Here is a 26,933-nt window from a genome sequence, read left to right on the forward strand (position 1 = left end):
AGAAAAAAAAACACTTGTTCGTCGTTGGTGAGTTGGGGTAAGGTAGGAATACATTTAGGTGGGGACCCAGCCTGTCTCCCTGGATCCAAACGAGTGCTGTTTCCAAATGAGCACCAGGGCAGTGGTGATGCATGTGCTGCTGGGGGCGTGAGGCTGTGCGTCCGCTCATGAGCTGGTGATCTTAACGATACAGAATATTGCTTTCCGACCGAGAAGCTTCCCTGAGCTCACTTGCAAGTCCTTAGGTGAAAGCCACATGGAGAGGAGGTCAGAGCATTCATCCACTCAGGGCTCTTCACTCCCGTGAGTCCAGGCAAAGACTTCGCCTTGAACCTCAGATGGTTCATCAATGAAATGAGCGAACCGAGCTAGATGATCCTGAAGGTCCCTTAAAGCTCAAGGGCCCTTGGTTGCAGCAAACCAAGGCCAAGCTTGTGGTCAGCCTCCTGGTGTCTGGTACATGGAACACACTCAGAAAAGGTTGAAAAAATGGCCAAGTGAATTAGGTGACTGTTCACCATAAGTGCCTACTCCCCTTTTTTACCCTTGGAACGAAATCTTCCAGATAATTCCTTCAATAAGTAGGTTTACAGCCAAGGCTGGATTGCCTTGCCTGTTGAGTTATTTCCTCTGTTGGTGGAGGAAGGAAGGAGCAATAGTGACTTCTCCCCACGCCTGAGAAGGCTTCTGCCCCAGCCTAACTCTTCGGGCCTGTTTCCTAGCCAGCACCTGAGATAGAAATTCCGCTGGTACTTAGTGGGAGTTCCAAACATACCCCTCAGGGGCACAAAGAGGCCACCAGCTCCCCCCTCAGGCACCATGTCAACAAATAGCGAGATGGCAGCCTAGCCCGGGGTAGCCCAGCCCAGCTCTTTGTAAACGTCTCAATTCAAAGGCTTTGCTTGAGGCCTTGCTCTCCACAAGCCTTTCCTTTTCCAGACTCCCTCTCCACAGATTCCTTGGAAAGTCCTCAGGTAGGAATGCCACCCAGACTAGAGAGACTGCATTTCTTTCCTTCACCCCATGCCCCTCATCTGCACAATCCAAGCACGGCTTCCACACAAAGAAAGAGTGAAGAACATTGGACAGGGAAGGGGGGGGGGGTGCCTGGCTCTCACCCCGCCCCTAACTCCAGCACTGTGGAGCTAATCTCCAGCAATCTCGCTGGACCAAACTTGTCCAGGGCTTGGTCTAGTTGATGCCTGAGTTCCTTCCCAGGCTTCAAATCCCTGAGGTTCTGCTCAACCTTGGAACGTGACCCAGAAGCCTGCCCATTGTGCAGGCCTGTCAAGGTGCTGAGTGGCTGAGGGGTCTCAGGCAGGGAGCGCGGGGGGCCGGGAAGCTGGGTGCAGGCTAGGGTGGTGCGCTAAGCTGCATCGAACTTGCTGACATTTGCTTTATTGCACTAAAGTCTTTCTCTGAAGGTTAAGTCCTCTAAATCAGGCATATGAGGATTGCGCCTAAGCTAATGAGTCACCGGAGGGTAAGCCAAGTGAAGCCCCACAGCTGGGGATGGCTTTTGACTCTCCCTCCCTTAATAATCTCATTAATTACACCTCCATTTGTGTCAAAACCAACTTCACACTGGTTTCCAGGGCCAGGTGGGGAATTAACGCTGCTGGTGTCCGGTTCCTTCATCCCCAGAGTTTGAAGAAACACCCTTCTTGGTCTCTAGCAATGGTCCAGGTAGAGATGTGTCTGGGAGGATAGAGACGTTAGTTCTCCCCTATTCTGTTCCCCAGCTGGGTCTGTGGGTAAGCCTCCTGAGTCCACTCTGCCTCCTGAGCTGGGCCTGATGGGGGCAGAAAACGTGTGAGCAGTCGCACACCAGTGTGCTGGCAGAAGCCCCGTGTCCCCACGGGTCTCCTTTGTGTGGCGACCCCGGGGAACACGCTGCCCAGGTTTCAATACCCTCAAAGGCTTTCTCTCTCTGAACTGCGGTGGTTTATCTTCGGAACACCGTAAATGAGCCCATCACCGCCCCGTTTCCCTCCTTGCTTAGGCCACTAGGCGGCTCAGAACAAAATGTTTAGCTCACTTCTTGACAATTATACAATTGTCTACAACAACTTTATGGCGTGCCTTTTGGGTATTGCCTCCACCCTGTTTCCTGGAAATAAAAATTTCCCAACATTCTTTTTCTTTTACTTCCATTTCCACAGTGGCTTAACAAGCAAACAAAAACAACCGCTGGGTAGGAAAGATTAAACATCCCACGATGCATGTACAGAATGAGGTGGTCAGTTGATACGTGTGAAGAGAACCCTGTGTATCTCCAGGGCTCTGCCACCATCTCCTTCTGAGGATTCATCCATGGGACTGGGACCCCTTGCCTTTTCAGTAACCCTGCCCAGTTCTATACTCTTTCTGGAATCAGTCCTGTCCAGAACCCAAGCCCGATGGCTAGGCCCCTCATTCCTTGTCTCTGCCTCTCTGGCACTGCCCTCCACTTTAGCCCTGTATGCTGCTGCTGGTAACTTCTTATGGGAAGAACCCTGGAACAGATGGACGGATTGCTCAAAGCTGCAATACAGCCCCTCCTGACCTCCTCACACCGGAGGTGAGGGATGTGACTCCAAGCCTAGATAACCATCATTGGTCCATCCACTTAACACCGAGTGAGTACCTGCTAGAACCTGGGATTCAGCGGAGGAACGAGATCCGAGCGGCCCCACCCTCATGGAGTTCATGAGTACTAATGACTTTCACTGGACTTTCTGTCCCAGACTGGAGCTGGCCTCTGAAGTTGGACCGATGTCTCCGGCCCCACACGATCCCCTTGCCCAGCTCCCCTCTTCTGGGCTCCAGCTTTATCTTCTCCCATCTGGCCCCAGCATACTCCATGCCCAAGCTCCCTGGATATGGCATCCTGTACACCTGGCTGTGTTGACCCGTGCTAATAACGGAGCCCTGCCTCGGTGCATCCCTTAGTTTCTCTTGTATTGTTTAACTTGTTTTGAACACTGCATTCGTCTTGGCCCCACCTCCACCCTCACTGGAGTAAAAAAAAGAAGAGAGTTTTTAAATTAACAGATATTTAAATATTTAAATATGGGGGTGCCTGGGTGGCTTAGTTGGTTAAGCGTCTGACTCTTCCGATGGCTCAGGTCATGATCTCAGGGTTTTGTGAGTTTGAGCCCCGCATGGGCTCTCCACTGACAATCACAGAGCCGGCTTGAGATTCTCCCTCTTTCTCTGCTCCTCCCCCACTTGCACTCTCTGTCTCAAGATAAATAAATAAACTTTGGGGAAAAAAAAAAAAAGAAGAAGAAGAAGAATAGAGTTCCTATTGAGCCCTAGTCCTTTCTCAGTGATTTGGCTAATAGCAGAGGTATGTAGTAAGCACCTACTATGCACCACAAACCAAGCGAGGCGGGCACACAGGCATCATCAAATGTAATCCTCACTGCAGCTCTGGACAAATGTTTTTTGTTATCTTCATTTCCAGATGCACAAACTGAGCCTCAGGTATTAGGTCACACAGCTGATAAATGGTAGAGCGAAGATGAAGCTATTTCACTGCTCTTGTACCCCTCTGCGCACCTGGAATATGCAGGAGATGCTTTTATCCATTGGGCTTTTGTTTGCAAGGAAAGGTCCCTTCAGGCCACATTAAGGAAAAGTGTTTGTGGATAGATGTAAATAGCATCTACCTGCTCTTGACACACTGGCTTTCTGACGGTCACTAAACACGCCACATTCCCTCCTGCCTCAGGACCTTTACACATGCTGTTCACCCTTCCTGGAACACATTTCTCCCCTAAATTCACCCTTCAACTAAATAACTCCCACTGGTCTTCATGTCTCAGCACAACGTTCTCCTTCCCAGGGAGGGTCTCTCAGGCTCCCAGACTAGGTCAGATGTCTCTGTTCATGTCTCCTGGCTCCCTATCTATATTTTTTCTTCATATTTCACCAAAGTTTAAAAATTATTCATTTATCTGTGATTATTCTATTAATGGCTCTCTTCTCCAGACTAGAAGCACCGGGAGAGCAAAGATTATCTTTCATTTCAAGAGGGACCCAGCAAGGGCCTGATTTATAGTGGATATTCAGTAAGTACTGGTTGAATGAAGCGGTGAATAAACAGAAAACCGGGAAGGAAAAGCCCTTAGAACCCGAAGCTGGGCTCTCCATTTCCCTCAAAGGCTGTGCTATCCTCTACACATAAGCTCCTTGACCCCATGCCATTTGCCAAATCCTCCCCAGACCTAGAGGAAACAAGTTTCCTACATTCAATGACTGCTACCCTATTGGTCAGAGTTTATGTCACCACATCACCCCAGTGGTCACTGCTCAGTTACTCTAGGGTCAGGTGCCCATCCTGGGACCAATCAGTTTCCTCTACGTTCAGAAACCTGTCTAGACTAGACTCCCTGAGTTGGGCTGTAGATAGGGCAGTTTTGGCTAGAAGGGGCAGGGATCCTGCCATGCACTTGGCTAACTTGCCATGTAAAGTACTCAATTAATGCCAGTAGACTGAGTATTGCATAAGAAGACTGCCATATAGCTTGGGCACAATGAAATTCAACCCTACCGGTCTTGTCTGACTGCCAGTGAGCACCCCAAGGTGATCAATTATGATACCTAAATTTTATACTATGGTAGTATTTATTTATAGTGGTAAATCAAATCACTTCCCACCTACATACTTACCACCATTCACTTATAAAGTTTACAGAAACTGAGAAGCCACTAGGTGGGAGTTCAAAATAGACCCTTGAAGCATCTGTACAGTTTTCATTCTGGGCTTCTCCGGCAGCCAAAAGAAAATGTACTGCTTGAGAGGAAAAACCTCTAAGATAGCAAAGCCTCGAATATATCTCTATGATAGGACGATGAAAAAAATGTATTTCCAGCCTATGAGTAAAAGGACAATAGACTTAGAATCAGGAAGCTAGCTGCCAGATCCAGGGAACCTAACTACCCAGCACCTTTAAAAAGATCTTTGAAGGGCACCTGGGTGACTCGGTTGCTTAAGCACCTGACTTGGGCTCAGATCATCATCTCAGGGTTCGTGAGTTCTCATCAGGCCTCGCACTGGCAGTTTGGAGCCTGCTTAAGATTCTCTCTCTCTCTCTCTCTCTCTCTCTCCTCTCTGCCCCTCCCCTGCTCACTCTTTCTCTCTTTCAGAACAAATAAATAAAAATATTTTTGAAAAAGCACTTACAATTGGCAGGCTGCATGCTGGGTATTTTGGGTACTTTCTCTCTCCAAAAGGCCACAAGACCCCAGCAGAGTAGACTTCGTTAGCCCTGTGTACAGATGATAAAACGGAGAGATCACAAACCCAGCCTAAGGTTACATAGAGCCCGTGGATGTCAGAGCCAGGATACCCAACCTGCATTGGGCCCCCAAAGCCATACTCTTTCCTCTGCACTGCTCTGTGCTCCAGAAAAGGAAATTCAAAAGCATCTCAGTTGTGTGTCCATATCTACGTACCTTAAACGTGGTCATGAAATCCGTTTGTTCTTGAGCACAGGGTTTCTAGAGATCTCATTGTAAGAGCTCATTCACTTGACAGCCCTCTCTTCCAACATCACTGAACTGTTAGATTTGGGAGTTGAATTTCAGGAAGGACGTGGACAAACTGGTGTGTTAACAGATAACAGACAATGAAGGGATTGGAAACTGTGTTATATGAAGAAGAGTAAGGAAAGGTAGTGACGCGTGACCTGCAGAGGGGAGCCAATGAATTGTCTCACTGAAGCTGTATAGAGTGGTGTCTGGGAACTCAGGGGCTGGAGTGTCATAAGCCTGAATGTGAATTCCGGCTCTGGCATTTGCTAAATGTGTGGACATGGACAAGTTACCTCATGGCTCTAAGTCTTGAAGTTCTTATCCATAAAAGGGGTGGACTAATTGAGTCTACCTTGCGGGTACAGTTTGAAAGAGTAAATGCGATGAGGAATAATTGTCTACTATGAAGTCAAAGACACAGTAAATCTTCAATGAATAGTGGTCATGGTTATTAATTACAATAATTACAGCATTGAACTACCCACTGGTGTGAAGGCTGGGCAAGCAGAAGTGGGATTTCTATTGGAAAGGTTGCCATGAGAGGATTCAAGGCTCAGGGCCTTTGCACATGTTCCTTCCTCTGCTTCCTTCCTTTCCTTCTTCACCTACTCATTTATGAATCTCTGTAGTGCATGATTTCATTTTTTCAGGGAAATCTACCCAGATTTCAGGATTCTGTATTAAATGTTCCCCTGGTATCTATACCTTCCCTTCAGAGTGCTATCACAATGGGAATTAACTAAGGATGTTCATTCTTTTTAAGTTTATTTTATTTTGAGAGAGAAAGAGAGCATGTGTGCAAGCGGGAGGTGGGGGGAGCAGGGAGAGGGAGAGAGAGAATCCCAAGGAGACTCCAATGTGGGACTCGAACCCATGAACCATGACCTGAGCTAAAATCAGGAGTTAGATGCTTAACCGCCTGAGCCACCCAAGCACACATGATGTTCATTATTTTTAAAAATCAACTTTATTAAGGTATAATTTACATAGTATGAAATTCTCTCATTTAAATGTTATAATTAAATGACTCTTGACAACTGTATATATACAGCAATGTTAACACCACTGCAATCAAGATATAGGCTATTTTCTTCACCTCCAAAATTTCCTTGTGCCCCTTTGTATTTACTCCTTTTTCCCTACCCCAGCCTCTAGCAATCACTAGTATTTTCCTTCACTATAACTGTGCCTTTTCTAGAATTTCATATAAATGGGATCAGATAGGATGCAGGTTTTTGAGTCTGCATTATTAACCTGAGCATAATGCATTTAAGGTTCATCTATGTTATCATGACTACTAATAATTCATTTCCTTGGGGTGCCTGGGTGGCTCAGTCAGTTTAGCGTCCAACTCTTGATTTCAGCTCAGATCATGATCCCAGGATCATGGGATCCAGCCCCGCATTGGGCTCCACACAGAGTGTGAAGCCTGCTTGGGAATCTTTCTCTCTCTCCTTCTGTCTCTGCTTGTGTACTTTCTCGCTCTTTAAAATTAAAAAAATAAAATAAAATAAAAAGATATATAAGTATCAAAAAGTAATTCATTTCTTTTTGTGCTTTAATAGTGTTATATGGTATAGATATGCCAACATTTGTTTATCAATTCACCTACTGATGGACATTTGTGTTGTTTCCAGCTTTGGGCTGTTATGGATAAAGCTGCTATGGACATTTGTGGACATGTTTCTGGTCATGTGGTAAGTTGCATTCCTACCATTAATGAATGAGAGTTCCAGTTGCTCTATATTCTAGCTTAGAGTTGGTATTGTCAGTTTTGTTGAGTTTAGCCATTCTGGTAGTATGTAGTATGTAGTGGTACCTCACTGGATTTTTTTAGTTTATATTTCTTTCTTTTTCTTTTCTTTCTTTCTTTCTTTCTTTCTTTTTTTTTTTTTTTTTTTTTTTTTTTGGTATTCTGGCATTTTATTAAGGAAGGTATGTAAAAATATAGTGAGCTATGGAAATTTTTATAAAGTGATCATAAATTCAAAGACAGCAATTCACCAAACGACAATTTTCAAACACTTAAAAAATATAGTTTATGTACCTATTTAGAAATATACCTCAGAGTTTTCACATAAAAGCATGACTAATAATTTTCAAAAATAATATTTTTATCGTGATTTTTCTCCACTAGTGGGAAATTAAAATGGTGACAGAAAAGTTTATTATATCACAATAATTTCTTTCTTTTTTCCTTTATCTTTTATATAAAATTAGCAATTTTCAAATTACCTTTTCTCTATGTATATTCTTATAGAAATAATACTAGAGGAGCTTTTAAGTCAGCCATAGCTAAAATGCTATGCCTCTGTGACCAATTATAATATAGAGTTTTATAGTTACCATTTCATAATAGCTCTTTGTTGGAATTGACTGACTAAAAGAATACAGTTCTAAATGTCCAATTTTAGTGTATGTAAATTTCAACAAATTTTTAACAATTCTTTTTACCTAATGACATTTCAGCTTTGGAAGATACAATGGGTTAAGAATTGCACTTTTTTGTTACATACATATGAATATTGACTCATATATATATGTGTATATATATATGTGTATATATATATGTGTATATATGTGTATATGTATATGTATATGTATATGTATATGTATATATACATACATACATACAGTTTCACCCAGTAATTTATGCAATCAAAAAAACCAAAACTCATTGGCAACATTTTTGACTACGTTTTCAATATCTTTAATAATTTAAAGAACAGGAAAAAAAAGCACTTCTAGAACTGTACTTACAGAAAAAGAAATGCAGAAGAGAAATGTGCACTGTAAAATTTCATAATATTTATTTTCTGATTTAGTTTCGAGTTTGCAATAAGTTTAACTAAATAGAAAAATGTTAGAAAATTAAAGGTATCAAAAGGCTTAAGTCAAACTGAACAAATTTAAAAACTCACTAACCCAGAGCATGCACTGCTCCTCTAAGCCTGCTGGAGTTCTTTATTTGTTTTAATCACACGGACAGCACTTTCTTTGAACTGCAGCTCACAAAAATTTTCAAGAAACTTTGCCATTTCTTCTGCAACAGTATCCAGGAAAGTTTCTTTAATGAATTTCACCGTTGAGGTGGGAGCTAAAACTTCATGTAGTGTGTTAAAATACTCTTTTATCATTGAGTATAACTTAAGCATTGTACTTTGGTATCCATGAGCCATTATGTCTAAATTCGATTCTCTGCTATAAGCAGGAAAACAGTTCTGCAGGAGCTCAGCCAACAGTTTATTCTGTATGCTTTGGTACTTGATTATAACTTCCGATTCTGGATAAAGAAATAACAGTTGTTGTATGCACTGCTTTTTCAACCAAATTTTGTGCTGTGAATTGATGATCTCATTATGGCTTTGCAATTTGTTCACTGAGAAGCGTCAAGGATGCAGTCTTATGTTATCCCAGATGGACTGTGCATCCGTGGAGGAATCATCTTCAACAGAATGAAGAGAAGTCCCAGAGAGGAAATGGAAAGATGCTCCACTTAGAGTTGCCGGGAATGAAGTGCTGCTCTGGCAGGAGAGATCCCAAAGTGAATCCAGGATCACTTCTTCTTGATTTAGTTCACTCTTCAACGAATCTTGCAGTGTTTTGAGGAATTTCATCAAATCTCCATGGGGAATGGAAGGTGACTTGGATGAATTACAATTATAGTTATCTAGCCACTCAAAACAGTCAGTTGTCGTTTGCAGCTGCACCTCTGGACACTGCTTGTTAACTTCAGATTGTATTTCCTTAATGCAATGTTCCATGCTTGTAGCATTTTGTTCTATCTTTTCATCAATGTCACTGAGTGACAATGTCACTGACATTTCACAAATGTCACTGCTTAAACTCCAAGTCTCCAGGAAGAGTTCGTATTTCTATAATTACTAATGATGTTGAGAATTCATGTATTTACTGGCCATTCATAGATCTGCTTTAGTAAAGTATCTATTGAAAATTTTCTTTAAATGAGTTACATGTTTTATTATTGAGGTTTAAAAATTAGTTATATATTCCACTGACCTATATATCTATCCTTATACCAGTACCACACTCTCTTGATGACTTTCATTTTGAAGTACATTTTGAAATTGAGAAGAGTGAGTCTTTCAACTCTTTGTTCGTCTTTTTCAAGATTGTTTTAGTTATTCTGGATCTTTTGAATTTTTACATGAATTTTAGTAGTAGCTTGTCAGTCTCTGCCAAAAAATCTGCTAGGATTTTGATAGAGTGTGTGTTGAATGTGTAGGTCAATTTGGGGAGTATTACCATCATAACAATGTTAAGTCTTCTGGTCCATAAACGTTGGGCATGTTCCCATTTCTTTAGATCTTTTTTTATTTCAACAGTTTTGTAAGTTTTTAGTGTAAGTCTTGCACTTCTGTCATTAAATGTATCCATAAGTGTTTTTTATGCCATTGTAAATGGAGTTCTTAGCCTAATTTCATTTCGTGGATTGATTTTTTTTTTAAGATTTTATTTACAGGGCGCCTGGGTGGCTCAGTTGGTTAAGCGTCTGACTTCAGCTCAGGTCATGAACTCGCAGTTTGTGGGTTTGAGCCCCGTGTTAGGCTCTGTGTTGACAGCTCAGAGCCTGGAGTCTGCTTTGGATTCTGTATCTCCCTCTTTCTCTGTTCCTCCCCCACTTGCACTCTGTCTCTCTCTCTCTAAAATATGAATAAAGATTTTTTTAATTAAAAAGAAAGATTTTTATTTAAATAATCTCTACACCTAACATGAGGCTTGAACTCAAGACCCCCAAGATCAGGAGTCACATGCTCCACCAACTGAGCTAGCCAGGCGCCCCTACATGGATAGATTTTTGAATGCTGATCAAACCTTGCATTTCTGGGATACACCCCACTTTACCATGACATGTTATCTTTCTTATATATTGCTGGGTTTGAGTAGCTACTATTTCATTATAGATTTTTGTACCTATGTTTATGAGGGAGGTATATAGTCTTATATTTGTCTAGTTTTTGTATCAGGATAATTCTGCTCTTGTAAAATGATTTAGGAAGAGTTCCTTCCTCTTTCAACTTCTGTAAGAGGTTGTATGTATAGAATTGGCATTATTTCTTCCTTAAATATTTGGTGGAACTTACCAGTGAAGTTATTGGAGACTGAGGTTTTCTTTTGTCTTTCCTTGTTTTTGTTTTTCCAGATAAGTCTGGTTAGAAATTTATCAATGTTATTCATATTTTCCAAATAACTAGCTTTTGGTGTTAATGATTTTTATGTATGATTTGTCCATTTTCTATTTCATTGTTTATCTCTCTTATATTTATTTTTCCCTCCTCTCATTTACTTTGGGTTCAATTTGCTCTTCCTTTTCTACCTTATTAAGGTGATAATCTGTCATTGATTTTATACTTTCTTCTTTTCTAAAAAAATTTTTTTTTTTTTTGAGAGAGAGACAGAGAGAGAGAGAGAGAGAGAGAGAGAGTTAGCAGAGGAGACAGGCAGATGGAAGAGAGAGAGAATCCCAAGCAAGCCCCATGCCCAGGGTGGAGCCCCATGTAGGGCTCAATCCTATGACTCTGGGATCATGACCTGAGCTGAAATCAAGAGTTGGATGCTAGGGGCTCCTGGATGGCTCAGGCAGTTAAGCGTCCGACTCTTGGTTTTGACTCAGGTCACGATCTCACCATTCATGAGTTTGAGGTTCACATTGACTCTGTGCTGCCATTGTGGAACCTGCTTGGGAGTCTCTCTCTCTCTCTCTCTCTCTCTCCCTCTCTCTGTCCCTCCCTTGCTTAGTGCTCTCTCTCTCTCTCTCTCGGAATAAATAAATAAACTTAAAAAAAAATTTTTTTTAAAGAGTTGGATGCTCAATTGACTGAGCCACTCAGGTGCCCCTGAACTTTCTTCTTTACTAATATAAGCATTTAAATCCATGGATTTTCCTGTAAACACCCTACAAATTTTGATAGGTTGTGGTTCCATTCTCATTCAGTTCAAACCATATTCTAATTTCTCTTATAATTACTTTTTTATCTATTTAGTTAATTTCCAAAATTTGGGAGAGTTTCTATATATCATTCCGTTGTTGATTTCTAGTTTTATTTTATTTTATTTTATTTACTTTTTATTTAAGAGAAAGAGCATGAGCTTGGGAGAGGGGCAGAGAGAGAATCCCAACCAGACCCCATGCCCACCTCAGAGCCCGACCTGAGGCTCAATCCCATGACCCCCAGATCATGACCTGAGCTGAAATCAGGAGTTGGATGCTCAACTGACTGGGCCACCCAGGTGCCCCTATTGATTTCTAGTTTAATTCTGTAGTGGTCATGGAACATACTTTGCGTGATTTTGATTCCTTAATTTTTTTTTTTTAAGTAGGCTCCATGCCCAATGTGGGGCTTAAACTCACAACCCTGAGATCAAGAGTTGAGTGTTCTACCAACTGAGCCACCCAGGCACCCCTGAGCTTTTAAATTTATTAAGACTGATTTTAGGGCCCCAGATATGGTCCGCTCTCAGTGAATGTTTCACATGCACTTGGAAAACAAATGTGTGTTCTGCTGTTTGGGGGTGGTGTTATGAAAGGTCAGGCCGAGTTGATTAATAATGCGGTTCAAGTCCTCTCTCTCCTTACTAACAGTCTATCTACTCTTTTATCAGTTTCAGAAAAAAGAGTGTGAAGTCCTCACCTACAGTTGGAATTTACCTGCTTCCCCTTTTGGTTCCATCAGTTTTTGTTTCATGTTTTCTGAAGCTCCGTTAGGGTGTGGCAACACTCAGGTCTGGTGTGTCCTTATCCCTGGTGATATTCTTTGTTCTGTAGTCTATATTGCCTGATATTAACATCGCTACTCCAGCTTTCTTTTGATTAGTGTTACCATGGTGCATCTTTTTATTTTACCTTTAACCTATCTGTGTGTTTATATTTAGATTTGTTTTCTTGTACACAGCATAGAGTGGGGACTTGCTTTCTTTACCCAATCTATCTCTTTTAAATTACCTTTAAGGTAATTATTGATATGTTGAGCTTGAATATACCATTTTGCTATTAGCGTTTTATTTGTCCCCTCTGTTCTTTGTACCTGTCTTCCTCTTTTCCTGACTTCTTTTCAACAAATTGTGTATTTTCTATAACTTCACATTTTCTCTACTGTTGGCTTATGGATTATGCTTACTTGGTTGTTGTTAATGGTTGTGCTAAGGCTTAAAATATACACCTTTAATGTATCATTACCTTCAAAAGGTACTATTGCTTTGCATGTAGTGAAAGAACTTATAATAATTTATTTACATGTCCCCCTCCCTAGTCTTTCTACTCACGTAGTGATTTTAGTTCTATAAGTTGTAAGTCTTATAATAACTTGTGATTGTTTCTGCTTTAAACGGTTGCTTCTTTTTTAAATAAGGAAATGAGGAAAAAAATTTTAGATCCTTGATTTGTATACTTGGGTAGCCCAGGAAGTGTGAGGGTGGCCTCGCTGCTGTATCTTGAGGGTGACTTCCAGTGAGAATACCAGAAAGGCCCAGAGTCCCCAGCTGCCTACAGCTCTACTCCAGGCCACATGGCCTCCTTTGGAGGATGGTCTCTCTTGGTTACTGGTTACTGTCCTCATAGTGGACAGGGCTCACATAGCTCCATAGTTGAGCTTCTAAGTCCCTTTTCCCTACAGATGTCAATAGTCAAGGACAGCTGTGATATGCTGTGTTTACAGGGGGGCACCTGGGTGGCTCAGTCACTTGAGTGTTTGTTGATTTTGGCTCAGGTCGTGATCCCATGGTTCCTGGGATCAAGCCCCGCCCAAGGCTCTGCACTGACTGCACAGAGCCTCCTTGGGATTCTCTCTCTCCCTCTCTCTCTGCCCCTCCCCTGTTCATGCTCTCTAAATAAATAAATAAATGAATAAATAAACTTTTAAAAAAATTTAAAGTTTTCAGGGGCATTGACCTTAAATGCCAGAGCATTCATAATCATGATGGCTCACATTTATTGAGCTTTTTCTATATGACAAACACTCTGCTAAGTCCTTTGTGTGCATTACCTCTTCATTCTCACTGCAATTTGATGAGGTAGATACTGCTATTATTCCCTTAAAAAATTTTTGTTAATGTTTACTTATTTTTGAAGGAGAAGGAGAGACAGAGCATGAATAGGGGAGGGGCAGAGTGAGAGGCAGGCTCCAGGCTCCGAGCTGTCAGCACAGAGCCCGACACAGGGCTTGAACTCACGAGCTGTAAGATCATGACCAGAGCCCAGGAAAAGAGTTGGATGCTTAACCAACTGAGCCACCCAGGCGCCCCTATGACTCTCCTTTTACAGATGAGAAAATGGAGGCAAGAAGGTTTAAGTAAATTGCCCAAAATCATACAGCAAGATCTATAAGGGAACCAAGACTTATTTGGTGTCTTGGTGGGCAGACATCAGAGCCAACCACTCTTAAGTGCTGAGTTCCCTGCTTCCCCAGTGACCTGCCCAGGGACATTTTGCCACCCTCTTAACACACACAGTTCCCCTGATATTGTACACTTGGAAAACCTCTGGGTTTGGGGCCCCATGTCTCCCTGTTCCTTTCTGTACATCAGGGCCTGTGACTGAAGACCACATACCATGTTGATCGGTGTGGGTTAGTGGAGAGAGCACCGGACTGGGAGCCAGCACACTCTGTTCTCATTCCAGCTCCATGGCTCACCAGTCATAACATGTTAGTTAATGTCTCTGGGTTTGTAGTTTCTCAATACCTAAGTCAAGGGGATGGAATTAGATCATCTCAAAGGCTTCTTTAAGACCAACATCCTGTGAGTCTTTGAATTAGTGACCTTGCTGATAGAGAGCTAATAATTACCTAACTTGACAAGACATCTAAGATTTATTTGCTTTGGTAATATTTATCAAAACCACAGAGCTTAGCCACTCACTTTATGCTCATATCTCTTCTCTGGCTTCCTGTTTATCCCAGAGGTTATCTTTTCAAACTGCCCTTTGGGCTTATAAAATTTCCTTTGTGTTCACTACGTATTATTAAGTGAACAAAAAGCAGGTTACAAAACTGTATGTATCCCATTTTATAACAAAAACAAATGTGTGTGTCTACTTACATATATAGAATACATGTACTGTATATTCAATATATACAATAAAATACATAAACATGTATAATACATTAGATTTATATTAAATAAATATATAAATATAAGTGTATGCACATATATATATATATATTTTAATGTTTATTTATTATTTTGAGAGAGAGACAGAACGTGAGCAGAGGAGGGGCAGAGAGAAAGGGAGACACAGATTCCGAAGCAGGCTCCAGGCTCTGAGCTGTCAGCACAGAGCCCGATGCGGGGCTCAAACCCACAAACCGTGAGTTCATGACCTGAGCAGCAGTCGGACTCTTAACTGACTGAGCCACCCAGGGGTCCCATATGCACGTTGATTAATTAGTTTTATTTTTAATTTTATTAAAAAAATTTTAATGTTTATTTTTGAGAGAGAGACAGAGACAGAGACAGAGTGTGAGCAAGGGGGTGCAGAGAGAGAGGGAGACAGAGAATCCGAAGCAGGCTCCAGGCTCTGAGCTGTCAGCACAGAGCCCGACGCGGGGCTCGAACTCACGGACCGCGAGATCGTGACCTGAGCCAAAGTCAGCCGCCCAACCGACTGAGCCACCCAGGCACCCCTTAATTTTATTTGAGAGAGAGAGAGAGAGAGAGAGAGAGAGAGTCGGGAAGAGGAACAAAATCTTTTTTTTTTAATATTTATTTATTGAGGGGAGGAAGGGCAGAAAGAGATGTACGTATGTTTATATTAAGGTTTAAATTTTTATAGTTCAAAAGGATGTACATCAAAAGGTTAGAATGACTTCTTCTGGATGGCGGAAAAACCAGTGATTTCCATTGTATTTTTTCATTATATGTTTTTGTCCTTTGCAATTTCTGTCCAGTGGAATTGCTTATACTTTTAACACTTATTGCTTACAAACACAGTAGCTCACAAACCAATGAATAATGTCTCCTTTGGATTCAGAATCTTCTCGTCCCTTTAACTTTGCCTCTGGTGTCTTCTCCTGTGTTGATTACATATCTTTCTGTCTTAAGTAACAAGACAAGGGGAATGAGGTACTTGATACACAGACAGAGTAATCAAGGAATCAGCCTTCTCTAGACCCAGCTTTTTGGCTGTCCCCCGCACCGCACCCCCTTCATTCACTCTCCTTTTCTCTCATGTCCATATGGACTAACATTTTCCCCAAAAGGCCTTCCTACTTCCAGTTTCTCCTTCTACGATCAATCTTGGGCACTTCCAGCATTCACTCACTCATTCATTCATCAACAATTGTGCATAATTAGTATAATAATGGAATAAGAGTGTAGTGTCGAGATAAGAACTGAGGTTCAAGTCCTAGGTATACTAGGATCATGTGAAAAGCCCTTGGAAAACTATAAAGTCTGGATCAGTGGGAACTGTCATTGCCCAGGTCCTGTACTGAGCACCATGGGGAAATAATAATGAAGAGACTCTGCCTTTAAGGAGCTTAAAATTGTTTAAGAGGATCAAGGTCTAAAATACAAAGGGGGAAGAAGAGGACAGGGAGAGATGCAGAGATAATATTCATAGACACGAGAACGAACAGCTGGGTTCTGCAGAGGAGGAAGTACGAGTCAAGAATCACCATGAGGTTTGGGACCAGCGTGGCTGGGAAAACGGTGGCACCATTTGTCCATTTATCAGCCTACGAACACACAAATACACATTGTTCATTTATTCCACAAATACACGTTGAGCATCTGCCACCAGCCCAGTACGGTCCTAGGTGTTAAAGATGGAGCAGCAAACAAAATAGGTGACAATGTCCCACCTACCCCATTTTGCTTGCATTCTATGGACAACTAGAGAAAAAGGAAGTAGACAAGTACATAAACAAGATCATTTCCAAAGGTGATAAGTGCTATGAAGAAAATAACACTGGGTGTGTATCAGAGAGCAACCAAGGGAGGTGACATTTGGGCTTACGTGTCATTAGCTGAAATAGAAGTAAGGGGCTGGACTGAGGAGGAAAATGGTGAATTTCATGGTAGCATTGCTGACTCAGAGATGTTAAAATTTGCCCCTCGATGAAAATATTTTAACCTCTTCTCAAATTCTGCATCATATCATTCTCTGGCTCAGAAACATTCAGTGGTTTTCATTGCCCTCTGGACAGAATCCCCGTTCTTTAGCTGGGCATTCAAGGGCCTTCACAATCTCACCCAGCCAGCCCATCTGCCTGTCTCTCCCTTGTCCCCGTCCTCATGTGAACTTTCCATTCTGGCCTCAACGACCTCTTCACCGTCTCCACTGAGACTATGTGCCTTCACATCTTCCTACTTCAGTCCTAAGAAAGTCTCCTCTCCTAAATTCTCTAGTCTATAATGGTCCTACTCTTCTTGGAGCTCAGCCCTTTTCTCTGTCTGTCTGATCTTCTACATTGTTTAAATGTCTCATAAGTAAGCGAGGGTCCAACTCTCCAATAAGAATGCAGTCTCGGGGCGTCTGGGTGGCGCAGTCGGTTAAGCGTCCGACTTCAGCCAGGTCACGATCTCGCGGTCCGTGAGTTCGAGCCCCGCGTCAGGCTCTGGGCTGATGGCTCGGAGCCTGGAGCCTGTTTCCAATTCTGTGTCTCCCTCTCTCTCTGCCCCTCCCCTGTTCATGCTCTATCTCTCTCTGTCCCAAAAATAAATAAAAAACGTTGAAAAAAAAAAAAGAAAGAATGCAGTCTCCCTGAGGGAGGGGCTCGCCCTTGCATGATCCTTTCTCCGTTGGATTTGCTCTGGTAAACCTGCCCAGAAACACATTAAGTAGCTCTACGGATCAATTATCTTGCATAAACATGCAGAGGGAAAGACAGAATAAGAAGAATCCAGAAAACCAAACAATTTCCCACCCAAGTTCCCAGAGCCAGAAGATGACAGGATTCACCGTAGTCAAGTGTTCAGAGTCAATCAACAGGGAGTCAATTCAGTTTGCTAGAAGAATTAGAAGTCGGAATGAAAGCCATCCAGGGATGAACCTACTTGGCACTGTCTGCCTTGAGCCAGAGAGTTCTCGAATTCCTCCCATCCCTCCATCCATAAGACCAGCAGAGTCCTGGTTTCTAGGATAAAGTAATCCACCACCCCTCTCCAAGTCTTCTCACCTCACTGTCCTCAATTTTGTCATAATTTCCTCCTTTTAACCTACCGGGGATGGGGCTAAAAAGCAGGATGATGGGGAGCCAGCGGTCCCCCGCCCTTCCCTCTTCCCCTTCAGCAGCATTTGATATTGATGTTCAACTTCTGGTGCTTTGAGGATGTCGGTGCAGGGGGAGGTTAGGAGCGGGACACGTGACTGTCAGGATGGATGTTTGGGATGAAAGTCAGTGCTGTAAACACGTATTCATCATGACACTCCTCTGTGTGTCTTTCATCTGGGCAATCTCAAAGCCCTGGACAAATGGTAATTAATTTTCACAGCAGCTCCACAGGGGGATGCAGGGCTGTCTGCCAAGGGCCGGAGGGGCATTTTCCCAGCACCGCTCTGCCACCCCTTACTGCTCACTCCCAGCTGCTGTCTACCCCCAAGGTGACCATGCCAGGTGGATAGGGTGCCTAGCTCTTAGACTCCCTCCCGTGACTTCTCTACCTAGAAGGCTGCAGAGGGGCAGATGGAGACTCCCAACCACCCTCCTGCCCCCACCTCTACCCTGCTTTCCCAGAGGGTGACTAAGAGTGAACGAGGGCAGGAGTGGGAGCATTTCCTGCTTCCACTGGCAGGCTGGGGCCAAACAACTAGTTAGTTGACTCAGCAGGAACCACAGGGCTCCAAAAATACAACTGCTTCTGCCCAGTTCCACGTTGGGCTCCCTTGGCCCTTTGGTCACAGTCACCTGCTCCTCCTCCCCCTCCTTCCTATCCCAGAGGAGTTATCAAAGTGACATTTGCCTTAATTCTGATTATAGAAGAGCTATAAGCTCATCGTACAACACTTGGAAAATACAGAAAAATATAAAGGAGAAAATTGTCTTATTAATTCCATAATTCCACAGCTTCCCAAATAGCCACTGTTGAAATCTTGTTATATTCCCTTTTTTATTTTTTCTGTGTTTTGGGTTTTGGTTTACAGACTAATACATACTCATGGTAAATTCTTAATATATATCATAAGATTATATATTCTCTCTCTCTTTTTTTTATACATATAAGATAGGACAGAAGGTTATAAAGTGAAAAGTGAAAATCCAACCCAACTTTCTATTCCCACCCAAAAGGAAACTACTGTCAAGAGTTCTTGCATATCCTTCCTTCCAGAAATTGCCTCTTTCATGTACAAACATGCATAGACATGCTCATTTTCACATGGCTGAGGTCACACTGTAGAAATAATTTAGCCTTTTCTTCACTTCACATGCATGCCTGGGCATCTTCTGTTCCATTAAAAATTATTTGTTAAACAACATTTTTATTGACTGCCTAACATTTTTTCTTATTGGGATGCCACAGTTTGTTTAACCTGTCCCTTACTGTTGAATATTTATGCAGGTGAGGGATAGGAAGAAGGAAGTAAGTCAGAATAGGGTGTCGGGAGGAGGAAACAAGCTAGGATCGATCGAGGTTTCTACTGTGTGCCAACCACTTTTTCTGTCTTCCCAATCACTTGGAGTGAGAGTTTAGATACTATCCCCATGCTGCCGATGAGGAAATGGAGGTTTCAAAGAGGTTAAGGAAGAATTTGTTTGTAAGTAAGAGAGCCACGGTTTGAAACAAGATTTGTCAATTCCAAAGCCTGTGGTGGTTCTATTTTGCCAAGATGCCTTGGAAAAAGTTCCAGGGTTTAAGGTTTCCCACTGCATGGCATGGGGATGGGAAGAGTCCTTCATTCATTCATTCTCTCATTCATTCCAATAATACTGATGTGCCAGACTTGAGGGACTCAGGGGGAAAAGGTTCAGTGCTTGTCCTCTAGAAATTTACAGTGGACGTGTAAACAATCATGACCTGCCATGGGTCCCCTGGGGATCAAACCTGGGGTTCTTCTCCCAGATACCAAAGTTCAAAAGTTTCTGGGGGAGGAGACCCTATGCTGAGTCAGTTCTCTGGCATCAGTCAGGAAGTGCCGGTGAGGCCTGAAACGCCTCTGCTTCCTCTCCTCCCCAGATCCCATTGCACTGCGGTCACTGGAGCCCTGGGTTGACTCCTCCCTGACCTGGCTTTTGCCTTGAGCTTCCGGCCCTTCAAGGATGGCCTGCCAGGCTCCCATGGCAGTAAAGTGGGTGGTGGGTCCCTAATTTCTGAGAAAATTTTCAAAACGATGTTTCTGGTTTGTTTTCCAGAAGTTCAAGAAATGTTTGTCATACTCCGGGGAAGAGTGGGTAGCACAAAAGGATTGGTTAAGCTGCTTGGGTTCTGGGTGGACCGATGCGGATGGGAGCCCTGCTTCCACCATTTGCTCTGGAACTGCTGGAAAATCACTGAAAATCAGCTAGTGCTTTTGGTAACAAGCCACAGAAGCAGACCCTGACTATTTTAAACAAAGAAATGAATCAAATGCAACAGAATTGCATTTGGAGTTCAAGAGGGGCTCGTCTTAGGAAAAGACGGAAAAGAAATGAAGTCTCCCCCCTCCTCAAGGCACAGAGGAGCAGGAAGCACAAAAAGGTCCGTTGGCCAAGAAATGTCTAATCAGGATGTTGAGGCCACTGCAACCAGGTATCACAGCAATTGGAGTACTGACCCTTCAGCACTCAGAGGCCCAGGGCCCAGGCCTCAGGCAGGAGCATCCAACTTGCTGCCCCCTTGGTCCTGCACCCAAACCTACTGCCAGCTTGAGGTAGGAGGATTTGTTCCTGGACCTCAGGGGTAAAAGCGGGGGGTGGGGGGGTGCTCCCTTCTTTCAAGCTAACACATAAGGGCAAGTCTTGTATGCTAGCCAGGGACCTTTGGATGTAGGACAGCCAAAAACTCAATGTCCAGGGCACCCCCTAATAGCTCAGAGCCTTTGTAAAATAGATACATTAATAATGTCCACTTCACAAGATTGCTATGAAGATCTTTTTTAAACATTTATTTATTTTTGAGAGACAGAGAGCATGAGCAGGTGACAGGCAGAGAGAGAGGGCCATAGAAGATCCCAAGCAGGCTCTGTGCTGACAGCAGAGACCCTGAGAGGGGCTCGAACTCATGAACCATGAGATCATGACCTGAGCCGAAGTCAGACACTTAGCCAACTGAGCCACCCAGGCACCCCTGCTATGGGGATCTTTTTTAAAAAGCAAGTTAAGGGGCGCCTGGGTGGCGCAGTCGGTTAAGCGTCCGACTTCAGCCAGGTCACAATCTCGCGGTCCGTGGGTTCGAGCCCCACGTCGGGCTCTGGGCTGATGGCTCGGAGCCTGGAGCCTGTTTCCGATTCTGTGTCTCCCTCTCTCTCTGCCCCTCCCCCGTTCATGCTCTGTCTCTCTCTGTCCCCAAAATAAATAAAAAACGTTGAAAAAAAAATTTTTTTTTTAAAAATAAAAAAAATAAAAAGCAGGGGCGCCTGGGTGGCTTGGTCGGTTGGGCGTCCGACTTCAGCTCAGGTCATGATCTCACGGTCCGTGAGTTCGAGCCCCGCGTGGGGCTCTGTGCTGACAGCTCAGAGCCTGGAGCCTGTTTCAGATTCTGTGTCTCCCTCTCTCTCTGCCCCTCCCCTGTTCATGCTCTGTCTCTCTCTGTCTCAAAAATAAATAAACATTAAAAAAATAAATAAATAAAAATAAAAAATAAAAAGCAAGTTAAGTGCTTAGGACACTGCCTGATACCCAGGAAATGCTGGTTTACTATTATTGTTGTTGTTGCAATTATTATCATCTTCAACATCATCAGCATCCACTTTCTCTCTTTTAGAGTAGGGATAGTTTCTACTATAAAGTAATATAGGCCGTAGATAGAAAAGTTGAAAACTACTGAAAAGTGGAAGAAAAGGAAATCACCTACGACCCACAGAAAACCGCTGTCAGCATTTTGGTGTTTCCTCCCAATCTGTTTTGTATATATTGGTTTGGGTTCTTTCGTTCTTTCTTCCCTTTTGCCCTTTCAAACAGCTGTGATCATCCCGTGTGCACGGTTGTGCCTCCGCCCTCATAGTATATGTATTTCCTTATGTTGTTAAAGACTTTCTGTAATCATCATTCGTAAGAATGGCAAAATAGCCTGCGGAGTGGATAGAATTATTCCCCAAATGTGGCTCCCACTGCTTGGGGAAGGGGGAGAAGAAGGGAGTGGCATGCATTTATAAATTATGAGTGTGTTTTCAAAAACCGCTTCTGATTCTGGGATGCTTCTCTGGAATACTAACTGATGCTTGACTGACATCAATTAAGCAATTTGCTCCAAGAAACTTAGGAGTCTGTCTCGGAAAATCCCCACCATTCTGATGCAGGTCAGGGGGTTCATGGCACCTCATTGTGTTTTGACCAGACATTTTCACTGCTACCAAGAGTATGAGTCCCACAGTCCCAGTGTCACCTTGACACTGCTGGCCTGCCCACTGCTTTCTCACGTTCCCAATATGCTCAACCACTGATTAGATCAGGTAGTTAATCGTGCCTGTGAAATTACCTGCCATTAGTGTAGTGGAAAGTGCCCAAGCTCTGCCTCTTGCCACCTTGGGACTTGGGGCAATTTTCTTACATCTCTCAACCTCTTCTGAAAAATGAGGAGAATCATGTATAAATTTGCTTGCACAGTAAGTTTTTCTTCTTCCTTTCATCCTCCAGAGTTTCCTATTCTCCCTCTCTCCCATACTCACCGCCCCCCTCCTGCCGACTTCCAGGGCACTTGTACTGTGGGTCTCAGGCTGGGTTCCAGGAAGTGGCTCTCACCTAAGAAGCAGCTGGGGGTCATGTGGCCCATCTCCCCACCGGGGGTGACTAAAATGCCAATGATGCTGATAATTTGGACTTCCTGGGCAGGGCCTGGCACCCGCCAGTGGTGAGGCTTTGGAAGCAGCAGTAATTAATATTTTGCAGTGTGATTCTGATCGCCCTGTCAAGGAGGGGGTCCCACCCTGAGCTGGGAGCCCCATGGGAACTGCCCAGGCTGCATTCCCGGGGCTGCGGTTGCGCAATGGGCACCCAGCCAGGGCGGCTCCGGGGGGTGGGGCGAGCAGAGGATGCGCCTGAGAGGAGCTGGGCTCCCCTTCGCCCAGAGGGGCAGGGGCGGAGCGCTTACCTTTACCGGCCAGTCTCCTAGGCCGGGACACCCACATGCTCCTGAATCCATCCTGGGCCTGCCCAGGGCCCTACCCTGGGCTGCCAGGTAAGGCTGAGGCCGCGTGTGTGAGGGAAGGGAGCAGAAAGGTTTTCTGAGAAGGGCAAAGGGGAACGAAATACTCGTCTTTCCCCTTCTTGCCTTTCCAAAGCACTATTCAAATCTCAAAGATGCAGGGGGCTTCGGTGGGTAGCTTGACCAACTCTCATTTCGTGCGGGAGGAAACTGAGGCCCAAGGCGAAGTGAATTGCTCTACCCCAAGATTCTCTAAGAAATGACCCAGCGAGGAAGAGTGGCCAGAGCTTTTGGAAGCACTATCCACGACATTGTTTATTGGATGTGCTGCTATCAATGACTCAGAAAAGCTCTCCCACCCCCAAAGTCTCCTCCTCCTCCCCAGCACCTGAGATTTCACCTCACTTCCTTTTCTTTAAGGCTTCTGTGCCAATGAAAAGTTAAGCTTCCCCTGGCAGGGATCACTTCCCATGTCAGTAAAACGTAGTTTCTGTTCCTTTTTCTGACAGCAGGTGCAACGCAGGGAGAAAGGAGAACCTAAAACTTCACAGGGGCAGGAGGAGTCCACATATGGCTTCCAACTATGGTACTTGTCAGTTTTCAATGCACTCACAGTGGCAATCTCCAGTCGCTTTCCTGACAGTGCTGTGAGGTGGGAAAACCCTTGACTGCCATTCTCACTCATCAGATGAGGAAATGGAGGCCCTGTGAGGTCTAGTATCTTGCCCAAGGACACACAGTCAGTAAGTGGCCAGGTGGGATTGCAATCTTGGGGCTCAGCTGCTCCCTAGAGCCCAATATAAGGGTGTAATGTTAGTATTTGTGTTGACTGGTTTATAGAAAAGTGTGGGTTTGAGGTTTGAGAGGGTGTGGAGTAATACAATGCAGAATGCTTGTTTTCCCTTCTTTGAGCTTCCTAGGCAAATATCACTCCATTTTCCAGGGGAAAACCTACTGCTCAGAGATTTACTAAATTCATTCAAGTGTGAGTACCTCCAGAGCAAGGAACTAGGCCATGTGCATCTCTTTATGTCTGATCCGTAATTTTATCTGTGAATATTTCTTGAGTGCAGAAAAAAATCCTGCAAGATCATCGAATACGATGTGTACGTTTTACAGTTGAGAAAACTGAGGTCTACAGAGTTGAGGGATATGCCCAGATCACATAATTTGTGGCCGAGCCTGGACCTCAAAGCTCTCAATTCCCAGTCTAGTAGCCTTTCCATTTCATTCATTCATTCATTCATCAAACCTCTAGGTAGTATTCTGGGGCTCTGGGAAACAAACAAACAAACCAGGGAATAGTGTGAGGAGACTGGGGCATTTGTTTTGAGTACGAAAACCTAAGAGGAAAAGAAAAAACCAAAAACCTAAGAGGATTCTGCCAAAAAATTCAGTGACCATGATAAATAATATTTTTTTAATGTGTATTTATTTATTTATTTTGAGAGAGGCAGAGAGAGAGAATGCAAGCCTCTGCACACAGGGGAAGGGGCAGAGAGAGAGGGAGAGAGGGAATCCCAAGCAGGTTCCGCCCTGTCAGCCCAGAGCCTGACTCAGGGGCTCAAACTAACAAACCGTGAGATCACGACCTGAGCCGAAGTAAAGAGTTGGACGCTTAACTGAGTGAGCCACCCAGGCACCCCAAGATAAATAATATTTTAATACAATATTTTAAAAAATCAAATCAGCAATTTGTGGCCCATAGACCTGAAGCCTATTTTTGTAAATAATTAAGACTGAATCCCAGTCTCTGTTTTGAGGAGTCCACAGTTTCGTCCAGGGAGACAGGCCCAAGTGGAATATTTATTTAATTCCCCAGGAAGGTCCTCAGACAGCAAGCGGGGGATGAGGGAGGAGAGTTGGAGGCCGGGAAAGAAATGTGCAGCAGTCCAGATGTATAACACCACCGGGTTTATTGAGGGAAATTGCAACAAAGTGTGCTGGTCTAGGAGAGACGGGGTCAGGAGCCAGGGGAAGGAGTAGAGACTGACCAGGTCTGAAAGATTAGGGATAAAGGAGGCAGCGATTCTCCCACCAGGCTGAGAATGTAAAGAATCTTAGACTTTACACCCTAGACCTCGAGAGCTCCCTCCAGCCCAACCCTGAAACTGAGGGGATCAGACCCAAACCAGGCAAGGCGGGTCTCCTCTCAGAAACATGTTTAAAACCACAGTGAATGTGTTTGGTTGTCCCCAGATGTACTGGGGTATTTGTTCCCCATCTACTCCTTGTCCCCCATCCTGGTGCTCTGTGGCTTTCTCTGAGACTAGACCTCTCCTGACAGTGGAGGCTGCCCACGAGCTGCTACTGCCTTGGGTGAGCTGCCAAAAGCCAGGGAAAGCCCTGGAAGAATGGAAGCTGCTGAGTATTCCTCCTCGCTTGCTGGAATACTATAAGTGCATGTTTAAATGTATTCCCTGCAAGTCAGGTACGCCTGGGTAGCTCAGTCCGTTAAGCGTCTGACTCTCAATTTTGGCCCCAATCGTAGTCTCACGGTTCATGGGTTCGAGCTCTGAGTTGACAGTACGGAGCCTGCTTAGGATTCTCTCTCTCCCTCTGTCTCTGCCCCTCTCCCAGGCTCTCTCTCTCTGTCTCTCTCAATATAAAAAGAAATAAACTTAAAAAAAAAAAAGATATTCCCTGCAAATCACCCAGAAAAACAGCCTGGCATAAAATACTCAAAAAAAACAGGTGGCTGTTATTACTTTATGTTTATTATAAAAGTATTTTTATTTTATTTTATTATTTTTTTTTTAATTTTTTTTAACGTTTTATTTATTTTTGAGACAGAGAGAGACAGAGCATGAACGGGGGAGGGGCAGAGAGAGAGGGAGACACAGAATCGGAAGCAGGCTCCAGGCTCTGAGCCGTCAGCCCAGAGCCCGACGCGGGGCTCGAACTCACGGACCGCGAGATCGTGACCTGAGCTGAAGTCGGACGCTTAACCGACTGAGCCACCCAGGCGCCCCTATTATTTTTTTTATAGAGAGAGTGAGCACAATATGGGAAAGGGCAGAGGGGAGAGAATCTTAAGTAGGCTCCACCCACAGCACAGAGCCCAACACGGGATCCCAATGACCCTGGGATCACGACCTGAGCCAAAATCCAGAATCAGATGTTCAACCAGCTGTGCCACCCAGACACCCCTAATATAAAACTATTTTTAATACTTTTTTTAGTTATGATTTGCAAGACCCCGCTTTGACCAACACTGTCCTCTTCCCCCGTATGTTTGTGTTGATTATTGGTGGTTGCAGAAATACTTGCTACATCATGCTGCCCACTAATCACTGAGAGGACACGGTGTCTAAGATGGACTAGAGTTCTGGGGGCGGTTTAATCCAGGAAGACTTCCTGGAAACGGGAGGGGTGAGGGCAGAGTTCTAAAGAAGTTAATGAAAAGATGGATAGAAGCATTCTGAATGACACGGTATCTGAAAGATGGATCAATTTTGCCTACCTTTTATGGGAATTAACTGATATCACATACATAAAATGGTTGATACAGTGACTGGTGTGATAACTGGGGGGAAGGGGGAAGAGAAAGAGACAAAGGGGCTGAGAAGCAGGAGACCTTGGCTCTAGGCGCAGATGTGCCCCAGCTTAGCTATGTGAGACCTCGGAGCCATCACTGCCCCTCTTGACACTTCAGGTTTCTTTTCTTTAAAATGGATTATTCAGGCTAAGATTTCCACCTCTGAGAGTCCCTGATTGTAATAAACACAAAGTAATAAAAGCTACTGTTTCTTACCACCTACCTTATGCCAACCTCTTCTAAGTGATAATCATGCAGCATCTTACTTGATTTTCGCAACAACCCTGTTAGTGGACTCCATTATTATTTCCATTATATTGATCGAGAAAGAGAAGTAAAGTAACCTGTCCTAATGGCAGCTCTAGTAAGTTGAGACTCTAACTCCCGGAAGGCAGAGAGATGCTGCCTCCTGGGGACTGTCCCCCTCTACAGAGAAGCATTTTCCCACATGGCTGGGACCTGGCCTGGCCAGGAGATACCAATGCTGCAGGAGGCTGCCCTCCTTTCTGGTTTCACTGCCCAGTTTCTGTGGCAGCACCAGCCCATAACTTGAACATCCCCCCGCCCATCCACACCCCCACCTCAGCACAGTGACTTTCCCCAAAAGCTGTGTCACTCTTAACAGATGGCATTCAGG

At 44.0% G+C, this 26,933-nt stretch overlaps 1 pseudogene; it reads right to left on the reverse strand.

Annotated features, from left to right (window-relative positions):
• Nucleotides 1-8,440: 8,440 nt before the first annotated feature.
• Nucleotides 8,441-9,344, reverse strand: LOC102949320 (annotated as a pseudogene).
• Nucleotides 9,345-26,933: the final 17,589 nt, after the last annotated feature.

Source organism: Panthera tigris, chromosome D2, assembly GCF_018350195.1.
Source record: "Panthera tigris isolate Pti1 chromosome D2, P.tigris_Pti1_mat1.1, whole genome shotgun sequence".
NCBI lineage: Eukaryota > Metazoa > Chordata > Mammalia > Carnivora > Felidae > Panthera > Panthera tigris.